The sequence below is a fragment of the Antennarius striatus genome, chromosome 20 (assembly GCF_040054535.1).
Source record: "Antennarius striatus isolate MH-2024 chromosome 20, ASM4005453v1, whole genome shotgun sequence".
Taxonomy (NCBI): Eukaryota; Metazoa; Chordata; class Actinopteri; order Lophiiformes; family Antennariidae; genus Antennarius; species Antennarius striatus.
The window spans coordinates 2,488,574-2,502,131 of NC_090795.1; the positions used below are offsets into that span (position 1 = coordinate 2,488,574).

The window sequence follows — 13,558 nt, forward strand, 5'->3', positions numbered from 1 at the left end:
GGAAAACTTGTATATTGGAACTGCAGCATTCACTGATAGAAACCATTCGCCGGTTCCAGCTCCTCAAAAGAAACTTGGACAAAAAAACAAAAAAAACAATGGAAAACAAATTATTAATAAGAACTTCAATAAATAAACTCTTTTGAATCCTCCATGTTCCAAAAACAAGTTACGTTCAGGTCATTCTCATTATCCCAAAGCCTTTTTCAGGGAAATGTGCTGGTGCCTAAACTAGAACATTTTATGGATTCATTAGAAATACATAACTGTTTGACTCTAGGTTACCTTTTTGGATGGAAAAGCAAGGCGAGTCAGATTGTCAATCCAGGCACTGAGGCAATTAATTACTGAATTATACCCTGCTGGTACACAATGAAAATAATAGGCCCTGGGGTTTTTATTTCTTATTTCTAGGTACACACTGTCCTGACACAGTCGAGGCGGGGAGGCTTTTAATAACATTTAGCATTGAGATTAAACTGTTGTTCGCAGCCAAAAGCTCCGGCTTCCAGGGTTTCGCCTCCAAAGTAGGATCAATTTACAATCCAATTAATTCAAATTGTGTGGAAACATGCTTGCAAGGAGAACAATCATCTGTCCTATTAAGGCAAAGACAAACAGAGGAGGAGCTGAGGGCGGGGAGGGGGGGTTGTAGGGGGTTGTTTGACACGCCGCCATTGAGGATTCCAGCGTAACGCGGCACGCGTCTCAAGAAGCCAAACCCTCCACTTAAAGACACTTCAGTGGGTAATTATTGTGTTTAAGGAGTCCCTGTTGGGTTCGATGACGCTTCAAATAAAACGTCCAGCAGTCCCACCGTCAAAAAATAAATCACTACACCTCATCGACCATTAAATTATTCATATTTTAAATGAGAATGAAAATTCAAATACAGAAAAAACCTCAAATTTGCATATTTCTCCCTGGTTTTATACTCTCCATCCTCTAATATCACACAAAACGGGTAAATAAAATTCTTTTTTTTTTAAAATTCAACATAAATAATGGATTTTATCCTCATCCGGGCGGCTAAAACAAGAAAATATTTTACCGTATTTGTATTTTCCAGCCTCATTCCCATCCATCCTGCGTGCGACTTTGTGTACGCGTTTTAAAAGCGTGTCGTCAAAAAGGTCAGTTGTCGCCTCACAGCATGTGACTGTCAACCCCCCACCACCACCCCCCCACCCGCAGGCAAAGCGCCGGGCAAAGCCTCGCCGGCTGCCATGGAGACGCCGAGATGTAACATAGCCGAAGGGATGGGGAAGAGGAAGGTGGCTTTGCATGCTGAATCCGACTTAAAAACAGGTAAAGCATAGAAATAAAAATGTGTGTGGGGGGTGGGTGGAGGGGGGGGCAGTCAGTGAAGCGCTTCCCCATGGCAGCAGAGACACATTAGAGCCCCGCTGCAGGATTTGTGATTAAGTAAATGGGATGCTGCTGCAGACTCCCTGGCGACCGCGGCGATACCAGGATGCTTTGCTGAGTTATCATCTGAGAAGCATGCGTGAAACCTGAGATATGGCCTTTAACTATGAACCAAAGAACATTTTTAGTACGTGGAGGAAAAAAAAAACACCTATGTGGGAGACGGGTCTATCCGTATCAAAAGCGATCGCACACGTGACATTTCATTCCAACATCCCGTCTCCACATTTTATCTTTTCTGGATGGAAATGAGAGAAACGATGGGAATTATTAATCAGAGCTGTTCCCCCTCCGACTCAGCCACCCGTGACTTGTTTTACGTCCAACAATGATCTGTGGAATGGCCGGCGGGCAAATAAATTTGGATACGAAGACAGGCTTATTGGCAGCGCTGAACGCTGAGCAGTGGTAAATCCAACAGGCAGTACATCTTTATTGGGGTGTGAATGGATGGAGCGACACCGGGGGCTGCTTTGAAATGAAAAGTGGATGGAATGGAGATGGGAACCAAATGTGCCCTGTTTTCTGAAAGCATCACCTGTCGCATCAGTCGCTCAACACCGGGGGGGGGGAGAAAACATCTGAATGTCCAGGATGGTAACGTAGACGTGTAAACATCACTGAATTATATGGAAGTTACGTAAATAATGATAAAGAATGGAAAAAAAAAATGCAAAAGTTACAAAAACACACGAGCTACGTCTTTACTCCACCAACGAGAACGAGATCCGGTCTCACTGATGTTGTATCCATCCGCCAACAGGCGGTAAAGAACGAGATAACTTCCCTTCTGCTCCTCCCCCCGGTGAGCCTCATGGTCTATCTGTCCTTCTTTCTCTAATTGTTCATCTTTCATCTCTCCCTTCGTTTTAGAAACGTTCCCCGATCCCTTTTGGGTTTTTGTCCTTGTATACAGGAGGAAAAAACCTTCAATCATGGCGGGTGTGTGATTTCTCTACCCAGTAGATACAACATACCTCCTTTCCGTCCCTGAACAAAGCACCGCCAGGTTCAAGACGAAGGGTCACCCTGAAAAAAAACTACATTTTTCAACAAGACCTTCCCTCCCTGGGGTAACAACCATATTAACAATCCTCCTTCTGGACCCCAGCCTGCCAGAGCCCGATGGGAAAAAACAGGAAAAGCATTCAGAAATCCACCCCGATGTAGCCCAACCAACCCAACGGCGCAAACCAATTCTTCAAGGTGAAATACCTTTTAAATGTAATCCGCAAGTAAAATCTTAAAGTAAAATTAGACGCCTGCGGCGAGGAAAGCGTGGATGGAGGAAGAGTTCTGCTTCCCTGACTGGGGAAAAAAAACAAACTAGAAGATGGAACAAACAATTAGAAGGGTGGATTTATCTGGTACCATCGTTAAGTCGCCCAACGCCGCAGCGGCGGTTGTTAATCTCTTTCCCGTGACGCTATCATGACGAGCGGTCGTCGCAAATCGTGTCGCGTGCCCGCTATAAATAATGAAGGTGTGTGCGAGCTGGGGGGGGGGGGTGGCAGACACACACAGATGTTGGGATAAAGGAAAAGTGGGTCAGGTGTCTCGCTGATGCTAACCGCGCGGCCACGGGAACGCCGAGCAGGCGGCGCCGAACGGATGGCGATCATTCGTAATGGTGTCATCTATATGCAAAAGGCGGTCACATGACCCGCCCGGGACGTAACCTCGAAGCGTGATTTAGTCTGCAGGACGCAGCTCATTGTCTGTTTCATTAAAGGTGAAGAGGTCAGAGAAATGACTCCCTTGGGATGGGGGGGCTTCCATGGTTACGTTAATATATCACTACTACATGCAGGACGGGGGGGGTGGACCTTCACAGCTCAGTGATGTTACACTTATTCATCTAAAAACCACACATCCATCATCCTGCAGATCAGCCTCACATCCGTGTACCCCCCCCCATCCCTTTACCCCCCCAGGGCCAGAAGTGGAACGCTCCTGCAGCCAATAATCCCATGGGCCGTCCTTTAAAGTGTGGTGGATAAATACAAAAAAAAACAAAACGGTACGATCAGCATAACAACATTTTTTATTCTAATAATAAAGGTGAATCCAGTTTGAATCAACTTTATTAGCAGCGTCCTCGTAACGTCACAGCAACGTTTGTTTCTGGTTGGTTGGGAGTTTCATTTTAGCTGTAATGTATTCTGTGTTAGCGGCCGGAGCGGCCCCTTTAAGAGGGTAGTCATGTGACCGAGGCAAGCATCTCCACAAGCGTCAAGAGTGACTCATAGACAGATGTGGAGGAGAGAATCTACTCACACGGACCAGAAGCGGTCCACGACCCAGGGGTTGGGGGACGCTGCTTTACCCTACAATGACTTCCTGTTCGTTTTATAAGCACTGCAGGGAATCATCGTCCCCGTATTTCCCAGTTCGGATAAATCCCTCCGAACTCCAGCCTGTCGGGACGTTTTTTCACGCATGAATACCAAGAGATAAGATCAGGCAACGGATCCCGGCGACTGATTGGCTGAGCATTCTGCTTAATAATCACAATGAGGTCAGACTGAGCAACACTGCATATTTATCACAGGGGGAACTGCTTCCTGCTGCACAGTCAGACGTTTCAGTTTCACATTGAGGCAATAGCTGTTAAATAATTCTTTAGATGTTAAAACTGCAAATCTGAGTGAATTATTTATTGGTAATTACTCCGCATTAGCTGGTTTTATGAGTCGGTATCGAGATAAAATGTTGAGATCTCGGGCAGCAGTCGTAAAAATCAGAGTCAGACTGGTGTTCTGGCAGTGTTAATGGCGTGAAGTGATAACAACACGCATGATTATCACGTATTGTTGAGGTTAGATGGAGCTTGGCTCATACGAGTCTGATTGGGTCGGGTTAGCTGGGAATGACGGAGACGGAACGCAAAGGGAATAGTCAACACATAATGAGCGCCACTTAAATGTCATTAAAAACCAACAATAAATAAATACCAATAAAGACGCAACAACAACAACCAAAGGAACTGACGGTAACGCGAAACCGCCCACAAAAGGTAGAAAAGTGTTGCTGTTGTTGGGTATCTTCACGATTTTGTGTCGTTGTGCATCTCAGGCCAGGATTGGCTCCAACGTTTAGAGAGAGGGTCACAGGGTAACATATTACGAAGAACAAAAGGCCATTTTGAATTAAAAAAAAAAACCCAGAAATAAACAACTCACAATGTTAGATCGGGATCATGAGGATAGAAGTCTGTCTAATCAAACTCCAGCATTGACACTAAATGGACTTTCCATATAAAGTATTCCTGCTGACATCTTGGCGATAGTGAGGTAACACGCCAACAGCGCGTCGCCACACCCTGAAGGCCGGACGACCCAACACCTGAATCCGGACCGCTCCCATTAGGATGATTGAGGAGCCTGTTTGTTACACAATATCTCTGCTGGTTGGAGCAAACAGTTATTCTCTCCACGTCTCCTGCAGGTAATTACTACATCGTCTTGACAAAAGCCCCAGTTAATTACCAATAAACTTGATTGACATCCCAAAACGGCGACATTTTCAAGCGTCATTTCAAGTGTTTAAAATTGCTTTTGGCTCCGTGTGCGTTGTTGGGGGGTGGAGGGGGTGGGGATGGAGTGGGGATGGGGTCTCATTGTCAATGCAGTTTCTTTTTTGCGGCTGTATGAACGGCATAAATACCAGGAGTACCGAGGTGTGAAGCCACCTTGCAGGTCCGTTCTCAGGGGAAAAAGACGGGGGTTGTGTGTGTGTGGGGGGGGGGGTTTGCATTAGCCAATGACGTATGTCTGACACCCCCAGACTGCTGGTGACTCAGAGGAGCAGAGACCTTCATCCAAGGATGCCCCCATGCTTCATGCACCAAACGGACCGGCGCGCCCGACGGAGCCGTCCGGGCGAACCTGAACGCCGCGCCCAAGTCGTGACCGCGCGCCGTCCCGATTTCCTCTTGCAGCTGTGTTCCGAGCAGCAGCTGCACGACGCCCCAATGACGAAATCACCAACAATGAGCCACATGCAGCTGGCATGACCACACACTGGATTACAAAAAAAGGCCTGCAGCAAGGTCCTCTTATGTAATTGCGTGCTTGTGTAATGATGCTAGAGACCTTTACTGAACACGCTTTGCCAAGTTAAACGATTCCATCCGATGTTGTAACGCACCTGAGGAAACAAAAACGGACCGGTTTGAACGATCTAAACTGGGATGAAAGCAGGAAAAACCACAGCTGGAAGTAACAGAAACATCTGCGTTACAAAAGTCATCAAACAAAGAGTGAACACCTCGATTTATCGTTATTGGGCAGAGTTCCTCGGTTTGGAAGACGCCGAATGAAGAGGAGTCACCTCAAAGCAAACAGCGTCCGTTTCCCCTAAAGGAAGACGCAAAAACAACCCCCAAAATATCCAATATGGCTACCAGAGGGGGTGTTACGCTAAATTTTCTAGCAGAAGAAGAAGAGCCCTCCCTCCAACTGATTAATTTGGGCTGCATTCTGCCACAATGAAAGAGAAATGAACGGCCGTACTGTAAATACACATGCTTTATATCCTTCAGTGTCAGGAACACGGTGATACTCCCCCCCCCCTGCCCCTCCACCACCAGCAGATCCAAGTTCTCTTCTTCTCATCAGCTTAATGGATTGTGAAAGCCAGGTAAATGATTTCGCTCCGACAACGGGAGGATGCATTAGCCTTCACTGTTCGTCACCGTTCACAATCCATCGTGCAAACGGTGAACAACGGCATCTATCATCCGTTAGAGGAGACACCCACCAAAACCGCGGGAACACCGGCCAGACGGTGATTGATTCCGATTGGATCGTTTTCAGGAGAACCTGAGGAGGTGGAGAAAGAAGTGGGGCCAGATGCTACAGGCTTTCCTTTCCACCCCCCCCCAAAAAAAAGAAACTTTCACAAGTACCATTAAAGGACGGATGAGGAATCGGCCGGCGTGTCGACGTGAGAGAGGAAGGCTTATTTTAGCGCCGCCAGAGAACAAATGGAGCATCAGGGAAGAGGAAGCGGAAAGCTCCTTCTGCAGACAATCCTAACCTCCATATCAGGAAGCTAACGACGCAACCAGACGCGCTTTAAATAACACGACTGGCGGCGTGAAAGAGTTGAAAGAGACTCGATTTACGGAAGAACCTCGGAGGTCTTTCGCTTCCGTCATCTTTCCCCCTCAATTGCCAATTTAAACCTCATCCTCTTCTCATCTCGTCTCTCCTGTTTCCTTTTATACGGCAAATTAAATTTACCCAAGCAACGCAGGCCCGTCTTTCAATCCCATCATTCACCCCACCCCACCCCTTCCTTATCGCTGTGGAGAAACCCCCCCTGCTGGCTGATATGCAGACCTTACCTCATTACAGAAGGTCAACACCGGCACCCCATCAATTGTCAGCGAGCTCTCAAAAAGCCCCTCGAAATTGATTCATCGCCGACGGCTCTCTCTGAGGAGACCATGTGACCGGCGTGATGAATAAAAACGCAGGGAAGCGGCACGACGAGGATGAGGAGGAGGAAGAGGAGGAGGAGGAGGAAGGTTAAAGGACAGGGTGGGGAGGCAGCGCGAGCTAAAATACACCTGGGTGGGCAATATCGGATTACAAAGTGGGACGTAAGCCGAAATATCAACCAGTGATTTTTCAAATTTTTCCAAACGCGTTCTTTGATTAATAACGTTAAACAGCCAGTATTTTCGCTCCGCGTTGACTTTTAATGTCTTTAATTATGCTAATTTAATCAGCAACAAAACAACAGCCAAAATCCTCGCCGCCATTAATTTTTCTCAGGTGACACGACGCGGCGTTTTTTACACAATCAGGAATTATCTGGTCCCCTTCATCAGCACTGATTACAACGGGGCTCTTCACGGGGTTTGGCACGTTACGGATGATGATGATGATGATGATGATGTCATCCTAAACACCAGAAACCGACTTCATTCATCTCACTGGAGGATGAATCAAAAGACTCATAAATGGCGGCACTGAGACGCCGAGCGCCTGTTAAACAGCTGCAGTGAAGTGCTGCGTGGAGCCGGGCCCAGCAGGTTCATCGGCCACCGCTGGCGCGACGCGCTCCCCTCTTCAGAGAGCAGTAAACACACTTTTTTTTCGAAATCTTCTTCTCGTGGTTCTCGTGTCTGACTGAACAAGCACTCCTCTGTTTCCTGTCACATCCTGTTTTGGGTTTACCAGACCTGGCCACTTCCTCTTTTTTCTTTTTGCACATAATGCAACGCACCGCGATGAAATGAAAGCGTCGGTAGCGTGACGGCACGGCGTCATTCTTCTCAAGAAAACAGCGGTTTGCAGAAAACCAAGTGCGGCTGCATGAAGGGAACAGGTGACATTTTATTTCTGTCCTTCCTCTTGTCTCAGGAAACTCCTTCACGCCCCATAGAGTGTCAGAATAAAATCGAAATCGTGCATTTTGTTCATTTTATTCCAACAGCGTGGAAAAATAGCCCAAATCCTCAAATCCCTGAGTTCGGAGGAAGACGGAAAACAAGACAAGCATTTACAGATGAAGGCTAGTCGGGGGAAAAAACTCAATCAATATGGAAAAACTCTTGACACAAATTACCCAAGGGGACGTAAAGGCTGCTTTCTCCCAACAGATGGGAACCAATTAGCCACCTGACTCCCAAGAAAACACTTGGGCAGCCGTGTGGAGCCAACATGCAAATGAAGCCGAGGAGGAAAAGGTGGGAGCGGACCTGCCAACATCTTAGGAGAGGAGGAAATTAATGGAGGAGACGGTAGTGGTGTGGGGTTTTTTTTTTTTTCTTTTTGGGAAAATGGAAAGAGAATAAAAAGGGAAATGATGGATGGGGGCCACGCGGAACCGGGCTGAAGGTCTCCGGAGAGGTTACAGCAACAAAGAATGGAGGGGCAAAAAAATAAAATAAAAATACCCATGGAGAAACATCGTCTTAGCCTCCGCCGGCTGACATCGGCGTCAGCTCGACATATTCAATTTGAGGCGAACACGGAATCGTTGATCTAGTTAATGAACATCTTGTCGTATTTATTTCACTGATGCGCCGACGCAACCGTTCAGGCGTTTTCCACGTGTTTTTGTTTGGGTTTTTTTACCCCTGCAGAAAGATGCTGGAAGGAGACGCCCGATAGCTTCACCTTTCTAAGGTCGACATGAAAGTCTCTGAGCACGTCTACGTCTCCAGTGTGGACTCGGCAAACTCAAAGATGTTTACTTTCGTTCGCTTCTGTCGGCTAGCGCAGGGCTATCTGGTAGCTGTTGGAGAAAATCAAGCAAATAGCAGAAGGTGAGCAGTTCAAGGCCACTTATTCCCCCACGGATTTAGTCACACTGGCTTCAGCGTCTGATTACTGGAAGTCTGCAAACCCAGGAAGTCGGCAAAGATGTCACGCAGCTCCTCAAAAAAATATGTGCTTTTAATCTGAAATCTCTGAAGAATTGCTTTTTTTAACGGCAAATAAACGCAAAAGGAATGCATAAAATATTATGGTTTATATAGAAATACTCAACAGGTGGATTTATCCACCGGTTGCAGGTTTTCCACCACACTTTGGATCAACTGAATCCAGACACTACAGCGTTGGCCATCATTCTTGGCTCACGTCTCGATTCCTGAGGTATTGAATGGGGTTGAAGTTAAAAAAAAATAATAATAATTTTTAAAAACCTACTGGAATGGCTTCATGCACCCAAATCTTGTCGCATTAAACCGGCCCTGGAGCCACGTATTCATCACACACATTCTAATGGACACCAGGGCAGTGGATTCTTGACCACGAGGCAACAGCCAAATACTAAACAGGATCCGTAAAAGGATTTGCTGAAGGGTAATTGGATTGTGTTACCTTCTAACGGCAGTTGTCATATTCTAACCACCCCCCTGTACGGCCTTGTGATTAATCCAATCCCTTATCTTGTTCCGACAAGTCGAGCAATTTAAGATAATACCACTGAATAAACCAGACGGCGGCGCCCCTCGCAGCTCCAGACCTTTGCAGCTTCCGATGTCGTCCCGACATCATCAACGGCTTTATTAGATCGCTGCTTCGTCCGTTGGGGGCAAATGCGAGCCATCGTCCGAGAAGCAAAGGTTGGATTCTTCTTCACGCAGTTCGAATCTCAACCCCCCCCCCCAATTGAATCCAGCTGGCTTCATCTAAGAGCACAGAGCAGTCAGATTCATTTTCCACAGCTCCGTCCGAGCAAATTGTAGATTCATTATCACTGACGGCTGTTTAGAGAACTCTGTTAACGTGCAGAGAGCCAGCAGGGGAAAAAACAGAGTGATGTCAACCTTCCTGCGACTGCATGATCCAGCCAGAATAAATTATGGATGTGGACTGGGATGAACTGTGTGGACGGAGCGATGGAGGTGCAACATCACCACCACACGTATTCTACTTCTTCTTCGTCCCCATGACATCTGGACTCTGAATGACACTTCAAAGCCACAAAACCGCATTTCCCATAATCCAACTGAGCAGCATGTTGCACCACGTTGCAGACTCCCCACTTTGAGGACATTTGGGTTCTATTGTTAGTTTGTTTTGTTTGCTTGCTTGTACACTAAATCTGCTGGATAAATTTCCATTTAGTGGAAGGAAGGAGCACAAACCAGGAAACAACCCCTTAAAGGTTTGGTACAGATCCAAACGCAGGGAACACATCCAGAAATCCTTTTCCACACTTCCCTTAACATTCCCGGAATGTTTCCCTAATTATGGAAAAACAGCAGCGTGAAACTCCCAGGAGGGTTGTGTGTGTGTGTGTGTGTGTGTGGTGGTGGTGGTGGTGGTGGGGGCAGGACAAACATACATGTATACGACTGTTTGGCCTTGGAGGTGAGCACTCCACGGTCATTCCAGTCATAAACGGAAGAATTCCAAACATAAAAACAGAGATAACGCTCACAGGAGTCAAAGTTTATGTTTCTCACCTTCGGTTCTTCGTCTCATGTGCAACAGATTCCTCAATATTTTGTGTTTTGCTTTGCTCAAACGACACGTGAAACTCCAGGAGTCCTCAGATCCCACAAAAATACAGAACCAGAGTCTCTATCAGAGCACCGATCAGAACCCAGGCTGAGCAGGAAACTAAAGAGACCCGGGTTGATCAGCTGTGAGCGCCCATACAGAACCAGAAGACTTAAATAACTTTCTTAATGGACTCCCAGGAAGAAGACGAAGAAGAAAAGACAGCGTAGGAAATGGATTTCAAGTCGAGGAGAGGACAGAAAGCCGTTAAGATTTAAGAGCAAAAAATCAAACTCCCTCTCTGACACAAGACATCCTGCTGGCAATGAAGTTAACAGAGAATAAAAGGTGAGAGTTGACACATTCAGGAGTCCAGCAGGAAATAAGGCTTTTAAGGAAATCGGGAAGGAGGTTGTTTTTTTTTAAATACATGGAGGAAGGAGAAGTCCTGGGTGGAAATGGAACAATGATGAAGAATGCAGCAGTTATAAAACCAACAGAGATGACCGGAGCTTTCATCGGTTCCGATTCTGCAAGAGTGCATTACATTACTGCAGACAGGAGACCAGCAGCCACAGGCAGAGAGGGTTGACAAATTCAGAGTCAAATAATAATAATAATAATAACACTTAAAAGATAAGAGAATGTGTCCCCAAAAAAAAGAAGCGCACTAGTTAGTGTTTAAAGAGGTAAAAACAAAAGTTTGAGCACAATCAGTGACTGCAATAGTGATTAAAACCTCAGGATGTTGGATCTGAACAACAAAAGCGGCTCTGGGTTGAACAGGAACGCGCGGATGTGTTCCGGGGGGGGGGGCTCCAACCAAATCAAATAGGGACCATTAAAAGCGGCGCATTACGCACACACACGTTTACCATCACGCTGTGTGACCGTCTGACCTGTAACACACACACACACACACACACACACACACACACACACACACACACACACACACACACACACACACGCCAAAGTGTGCGGACGCACGACAACCATAGGGAGGAAGAGGGATGCTGCTCTTCTACCGAAAAACGAGACCATCCTCCGGTCGGAAGAAACTTTTGCGCTCCGCGGACTCCATGAAATAAATCACATGAAGACTGGAGGTGGCGTTGGTGGATACTGTGTGTGTGTGTGGGGGGGGGGTGCTCACCTTTTCTCTCGGTTCCTCCGTTGGATCACACCGCCTGTCCTCCCTCTGTCTGGCTGTCTCTCTCCTCTGCTCCTCCGTACATTTAATCGGGGGCAGCCGCCGCCGCCGCGGTTGCGCAATTGTTATTGCGCGCACCGCCGTGTGTTTGGTGGGAGGTGTGCGCTCAGCGCTGTTTTCTCTTCCTTATGTTTTCAAAAGCAGCTGAAAAACACCCGGGATAATAATTTTTTTTAAAAAGAGGGGAAAAAAGGAGAATCGCCCTCCCACTCCGTTCCCCGAGTCGCGCCTCGCTGGCTGGAGTCGCTCCCGGCGCGGTGACGCCCTCTCACCGGAGGAGAGAGGAGGAGGAGGAGGAGGAGGAGGAGGAGGAAGGAAAGCGTGAACACATGTTAACGTGTTTCAGGTGGAGGGGGGGGGGGGAAACCGCGTCGCCCCCGGCTGGGGTGTGATGTGACGTCTGGCCGGCGGTGAGCAGCCCCGCGCAGGCTGGCGGGGGGCGCGGGGAGGCTTTACCGCACCGCTGCGCCTGCCTGGCTTTTTGTGTTCAGACTACGCTGCAAAAAATATCCACCCCCCCACCCCAAGCCCCATCCCCCGACACGGTGGTCCCTGGCGCCGTCACGGAGACGCAACCCGAGGTCATGTGTTTGTGCCCTAAGGGGGACCCGTACGTGCGTAATGTTTACCCGGGCAGGGAACCACGTGTGAGGCGCAGTTGCCCCCTGATCACCAAAATAACCCCGATTACGCCCAAGTGTCACCCCATATGCCCCCTGCTCTCTTCTTTTCGGTGACCCCCCTCCCCTCTCCCATTCACTCAAATACCCCTGTGGTGACTGAAGTCAGCCGTGTTTTAATTTTAGAAGTCCTCCATGACCCCTTGAACCCCGTCCAAGCTGCACAGACTCGTCATTGGTGGAGTCCAGCTCCCGCCCTCAGGAGGAGGCTGGTGTCGTTGTGATGCATCGGGAACAACAGTCAATGCAAATCAGGTCATTAGGCTCTGAAATGAGTCGGTAAACAAGATTTTTTTTTTTTAAAAAGCATTTTAATCTTGAATCGATGCAGACGCTGGTGTTTTTGGCTGCAGGAGGAGCGGCGATCCGATTGGTCCTGCAGGTTCTGATTTATCCAGACGGATGTCGGAGTTATGAAACTATACAAGAGGGTGCAGAAAGTGTTTGGGGTGTAAATAATGAAATAAAATTAATCCTGGTTTTACCCAATTTGTGCATTATTTGGTGTCATGAAATCGGATTCGGATGTAAACATGTAAATATGGATGTTAATCTCATATCAAGAGCATCATCAGGATGTCGTGAGTCGATCCCGTCTGGTTTTATTTCCATCTGCAAAAACATTTTTAAAAAAATAAAATAACCAGAGCTGGAGAGAGAGGAAACCAGATCCAGAATCTAGATCCACACACGGATCGGATTGGTTTAGACCAGATGCGACTCCATGATTAGCGAGATAAATGAAGTCAGGGAATGAAAGAATTATGAAATATCAGAAACAAATGCGTGTGGAAACAGCTGAAACCCAACAAAGAAACTTCTTGAAGAGACGATCAGGCAGCACTGCGATCCAGGAGTCTAATTTTAGCTCCAGTGACCTTTTAAAATTGATATTTTTTGCAGCGATTCTCCAGACAGAAGAAACAGAGTGTGTTGAGTCACGTTAGGACAGGTTTACCTTATAAGGACTGATTAGTACTTCCTGTACCTGAGTCTACCAGGTGTCAGGTAAAGCCTTTACAACCACACAATGTGATAGAAATGTGAGGCTACATGATGTCATCTTTCAGACAAAAAGAAAATCAAAATTCCTCTTGGGGTGGGATGGAGATCCGTTGGGGGAGGGAGACGATTGCGATGGCATTTCCCATTCATTCGTTAAACAGGAGCGTTAACAAGGTGCTATATTTATATTTTCTTGCATTTTTTGGGGGTTTTCTTTTTTTTTGGAACATCTTTGATGCCACCTGGACGGCAGGCCGGCATCT

At 47.1% G+C, this 13,558-nt stretch overlaps 2 protein-coding genes across 2 annotated transcripts in view; both read right to left on the minus strand.

Moving 5' to 3' along the window:
- Positions 1-11,609, minus strand: part of LOC137614164 (melanocortin receptor 4-like) — a 163,833-nt gene extending 152,224 nt beyond the window's left edge. The window contains exon 1 of the mRNA XM_068343775.1: positions 11,554-11,609. The gene's annotated coding sequence lies outside the window, so the exon portion shown is untranslated. The remainder of the gene's footprint in view (positions 1-11,553) is intronic.
- rnf152 (ring finger protein 152) overlaps positions 1-11,612 on the minus strand; it is a 30,903-nt gene extending 19,291 nt beyond the window's left edge. The window contains exon 1 of the mRNA XM_068343777.1: positions 11,554-11,612. The gene's annotated coding sequence lies outside the window, so the exon portion shown is untranslated. The remainder of the gene's footprint in view (positions 1-11,553) is intronic.
- Between the last annotated feature and the right edge of the window lie 1,946 nt (positions 11,613-13,558).